The following is a 5,862-nucleotide window of genomic DNA, read 5'->3' on the forward strand; positions in this document are numbered from 1 at the left end:
AAGTAATACAAACGATTTTGTATTTTCCTTCGACAAGTTACTTGCATTACGTTTTTGTTCCAGCCAAGCGATCAAAATTCCGACATCTTCTCATCATCATCGCAGGGATCTTTAGCCCAGGGTGAGACGTCACACGAATTGGAGCTAACACCTCGCGTTGAACATCAGCTACAGCATCTCAATAGCTACCTAATCAAAACAAGTGATGGGCGTGTCAGCCCTGTCAGATCACAATGCAAGTCGGATGTTATGAGTATTTCATCTTCTACCCAACGATATAACAGGAGAAAAGCCGAACAGGCAGTTGAAATTGTTTTAAGTGCCATAGCCCCAGGAAACTCGTCCTGGCTGTTACAACAGGTGCTGAGCAAGCATCAAAGAGTGCAAGGTGCAGATGCTGTGCTGCTTTCAAAGAAGATGCTATAGTAGCTAGACTAGTTGCACTGTACAACGATGCAAACTCTTGGTCCACCCGCCAACAGATTCTTTCCATCTTTGCTAGCGACTATTCTAAGACAGAACTTTTGCAGCTCGTACCAGGGTTAACAAAATTTAGAATCGATGAAGCGAGAAAGCATGCCTTCCAGACAAAACCTGGACAGCCAATTGAGCCACCCACCATCACAAGGACAAGACTAGACCCTGTGAAAGTGGATCACTTCTTAGATTTCATATCGAGTCCCACATTTCTTCAAGATGTGGCATATGGAATGAAAACCTTAAAATTATCAAGCGGTGAAAACGTGGAGATCCCAAATGTGGTCAGAACGGTTATTTCATCACGTCTCGTCCAGCTGTATTTGTCTTACTGCACTGAATCTAGCTTTGAGCCTCTGGGCCGCTCTACACTGTTCAGTATCATTAAGGTAAGATTTCAAACACATTTCATGTCATGTCTTTTAGTTGACATCAAAATTCTATGAGGGGATAAAATAGTGTCAGAATTCGCGCTTTCAAAGATATGGGTCCCTAAGACTGGTCACGGCTTCGATAGTTTTTGGTCAACCAGCATCAGATGCGTTTGATTTTTGGAAAATTTCCACCCTTTCAGAAAGCGTAGTGTATAAACCATGCCCACTCTTGTTATATTCGGAATTGTCAACGAAAATAACTGAGGTTTTTTTCAGGCAAAGAAAACGGACGATAGTAAAATCATCTCGTTCACTTAAATCGCATCCCAGCTTCTCTGGGATGCTCATTCATAGTAAGTACGATTTATTTGCTTGATCTTTTTGTCGTTACTTGCTAAAACCTTAGTTTAGTGCAGTGATTTGTCTTAGTATGGAGTTTATACTCTTTTACAGATTATCCTAAAAGCCTTTTCTTCCTTATTTTGTCGTTGTGCTGTTAAATTGTAATCAATCGATCAATCATTTCCAATCAATCAATATTGTACATAGTAGCAACTGAAAAGGCTGCTTACTCAGAAAGAACAGCGTTACTATGCCGTGCAAATGATTGTAAAAAAGGTCAACTTTACCAACAACGTACCAACAGCGTTTTGCGCATTTCGCAATTGACAACGTGCATTCACGATTTTTTAAACAAAGAGAACGGACGAAGAATAATAAAATCACGTCTACTGTACAACAGACAGCAGGTGCTTGAATGCATGGATACCTGCTCCATCTTTTTCCTTTTTTTGTGTGCTTTTCCAGTTTTATTGTGTTATTTATTATCAATAATTTTTAATTCGTAGGTTTGTGCAGCATCTCAAAAAAAGTCTCTAGCTGGGCTTGACAGCACTCAAAACGATGGAGTAAATGCAGTGTCGACGCTTGAGGAGATAACGAGAACACTTCGCCAATATGGTAAATATGCCAAAAAAAAACATGCGATTGGTTTTCCCCCTTGGTTCCTTCTGCATCAATGTTTAATTTTGTTTCATTCAGGTCTCAAAGATACAGAACAAATGAAAGAAATCCTTACTCGTCTCAAGGCAGGGAAGCGCTACCTTTCCTCTGATTTCAAAATACACATCTCAAGAGAAACACCATGCACCGACCACTGCAGCGTGTATGCATTGAGCAGTGCAGATACCACTGAGTACCGCGGGACATGTTCACATCAGCACAACATGAGCTGTGACCGTTGTGATGATTTGAAAAACGCAATTGTGGATCTTCAGTTGGCATTATCTGAACTGCATTTTAGGTAAGGTATTTAAGCAAGTCATTTGCTTCTCTTACCCTTGACACAAAGTGGATGATGAGCACAGTCAAGAGCAGAATTGTATCGTTCGCCTGTGAGATTTATAGATATTTATTCACTAAAGGAAGAGAGAGGGAAACAAGCCGAGTCCACAGTGAGGACAGTCTTCATTCAAATTGCATTTGATTCTGCAGTAATCGTTTTTGATCTTTCAACTTTTCAATACAGTGATCCTGAAAAGCGGGAGGAACTACAACATGATATGGAAAATGCGATACCCAATCTCGAAGCTTGGAAATCGCATATCTTGCGTGCTGTTCACCAAGACGCCGCCAAAAATGCTGTTATTGACAAGCTTGCATCTAACCAAGTTCTCTTGATCATGGACTGGGCAATGAAGTTTTTGCCCACATGTCTTAGAGAGACCCAGAGAGACTGGTTTGGCAAGAAAGGGAAGCCTTGGTATGTCTGCGTTGCAATCACCAAGGCTGCAAATGAGGAAATTGAGGTACTTTTAAGGGGAAGGGCGTCAATACGGTGCGAAAGTTCCACTATTCTTGCCTTTTAGTTAGAAATGAGTACCAGATTTCGCTGCCTCCGTAGAAGGCTAACACAGTTTTGACAGTGGGCTACAAGACTTCAAAATATTTACGTGGCTTTCGGAATAACATTCGTGTCAGACACCGCAATTTAACTTTCATATTTTTGTTTTAGACGAGAACCTATCTTCACCTCTTCGATGAGTGCATCCAAAACTGGTTTGCTGTGGCATCCATCATTGAACACACTTTGTCCTTCCTCAAAACCCTGAATCCCGATATAACCGAGGTGTTTTTAAGGTCAGATAACGCTGGCTGCTACCATTGCGCGTACCTACTTCTGTCTCTTCCAAGCCTAGGTGAACGCGTTGGAGTAAAGGTCTCTCGTTACGATTACAGCGAACCTCAGGCAGGCAAAGATATCTGCGACCGTCGCATTGCAGCGGTCAAAAGCCACATGCGACGGTATATCAACGAGGGCAATGGTGTCAAAAGCGCCGAAGACATGAAAAAAGCAATCGAATCATATGGCGGAGTGAAGGGCTGTTATGCGGCAGTGTGTGAGGTTAAATTATCTGCGCAAACAATGACAAAACACACCATGCAAGGGGTACAGTCATTACATAATTTTTCGTATGAAGCGGAAGGAATGAGAGCGTGGCATGCTTATAATGTAGGGCCTGGCAAGTACTTTGATGGAAAGAAGCTGGCACGGTTCGGCACTCCCCAGGGCCCAACAAAGATGCAAATAAAACAAACCTTTAGTCAGCCAAGTGTACCAGCTGGTGTGTACCTTGCAAGAGCAGCAACCACAAGATCTTCTGCGGATCAGCCTGGCCCATCTCAGCTGCCTAGGCTTGACCAAGGAAGCATGGAGGAGAATGATCCTCTCCAGTTTTTATGTCCTGAGGAAGGGTGCATTAAAATGTACCGGTCCTTTGCTACCCTCCAAAAACACCTGGATGTCGGCAAGCATATAGTAAAGCTAGAGCGAGGATCAGTCTATGTTGACATCAAACGAAAATGGGCTGATACCTGCATAACGGTAAGTGGTAGCTACATTCATGCCGAGCGCTCTACGTCGGCGGCGGAAAATACCAGGGCTTCTATCCCAGAAACACAAGAAGAAGAAGGATGGGCGCTTCGTAAAACTAGGAAATCTGTGGTCTTCTCTGAAAAGGCAAAAAAGGCGTCTTCTTTAAAGGAGAAGAAACCGGAAAAAAGGCTAATGGCTCAGAAGTGGCTACAAGGATGAGAACACTGAGGACTGCCAACGGGGAGAAGATGTTTGGCAAAACTGATTGGTTAACAGAACAGCAAATCACCCGGTATTTCAGCAGGCTCTCCGCTCTTAATAAAAGTGGCCAATTACAACGCGAGGAAATAGCCAGTCAGGTCAGTGATGAAGAAGGTGATGATGTTGATGACCTCGTGGTTGAGGCGGAAAAGGTACGAACAAGGCGACAAATAAGGAGAGATCTTGAACTGTAGGCGTTTTAAACATACAGTGAAAGTGTTTGGAATACACTTTAAAAGGACAAGATAGCTTGAGAAGTTTTATTTAAAGCAGGGTACTTTTGATATATTTTTGCAATACCTTTTCGTTCAGTGTTCTGTTAGGGAGGTAACTACAACCCCTTGCCATATGTGACTAAACGGTCGGTCCCTGACATAAATGAATGACAAAAGGAGGTTTAGTGTCCGCTGAATAACAAAAACAACAACAACAAAAATTTATTTAGTCAGGGAATCCTTTTCACTTAAATAAGGTCACTGTTTTGAACATTAAAGAGTTCATTTGTTTTTCACCTCTGCCAGCCGGACTAATCCATTTAAGGTCACGGAGAATCTGGGCAGATCTCACATCCGAGTCACGCAATCTTTAGTTACGCAGGCAAATCGTGAAATGTTACGTTGAAATTTACTGTGACACAAGGGCAATCAAGGCCTCAGTGTAATTCTACACATGTTTTACATTGTTATCAAAGAAAAAAAAAACAATTGTATAAAAGACGCAAGAATTATCGCAGACTAGACGTTTATATCGGGTCACGCTGGAAGGAAACAAACAGAACACGTACAAAGTCAGTCAGTGCAAATAGTTTGAGTAGTAATTTAGCATTTTGTTCGTGCCTGAATTGTTTGCAGATCTGTTCTTTGAAAGTATGAAACTTTAAAGTTACTTTAGGGTCAACATATACCTGAGATTATACAGTTGTAGTTGTGTTTAAAAGGGAACTGTAATTCTTGTCACGCTCTACGTAGTCGAACTGATGTCAACACGACTTTTAATCTACGGTAGTTCTTTCTGGTTTAAATGAAGTGGAGTATTAAAAGTCAACAATTAAAAGCAATAAGAACTTAAGAAAAAAATCGTGTGATTGCATTACTTTCCTTTTTTTTATCGAAGCGGCTTAAAATTCGATTAAGTTCTCTGAAACATGAGCGATTTTCAATACAATTAAATGAATTGTCGCTTTTGATATGAAATTTTCTGTTTATCATTTTTTTTATGAATTAATAGAGCTTTCCAGAATCTAAACAATTTATATTTTACGAAATGACTGTCAAAACAATAATTTTAGTTTCATTTAAAGAGATTATCTCCGTATGTTAAGTCAACGCAAAGTCAGAATTGCTCTCGCTAGGTGCAATTTTTAACCGACGTGCACGGCGAAAAAACAGCGTTGCCCAAAGCTTTTTCTGCCGACTTTAAGAAAGAAAACACTGAGTTTGACTAGGATGCTATAATCTTTACAGTAGCGAAATGGCCATTGGAGATATTTAACCTTAAAACCGGCTTATTTTGGGAGGCCTAAATGCATGGTTAATTATTAACCTCCATTGATGGACAAGGTATCAATCAAATTGACCGATTATGCCTGCCTTGTACGCAGGAAAGATAGGCATATCTAATCTCTACACTCGAGTATGAAGACCGCCTCAAAATTCTAAAATGGCCCACTTTAGAGAAACGCATAGACTAAATCTCCCTTGTAGAGTGTTATAAAACAGTATTTGGCCTAAATGGTTTAAATTTTAGTGACTTTTTCGAACTCGCTTTAGATACCCGGACACGTGCTAATCATCCTTTTAAATTATTTGTGAAAAGCGCAAAAGTAAATCCTTATAAATACTCATTTTTCGTTCGTATAGTAAAGGATTGTAACAA

The sequence above is a fragment of the Montipora foliosa genome, chromosome 14, assembly GCF_036669935.1.
Source record: "Montipora foliosa isolate CH-2021 chromosome 14, ASM3666993v2, whole genome shotgun sequence".
In the NCBI taxonomy this organism is placed as follows: domain Eukaryota; kingdom Metazoa; phylum Cnidaria; class Anthozoa; order Scleractinia; family Acroporidae; genus Montipora; species Montipora foliosa.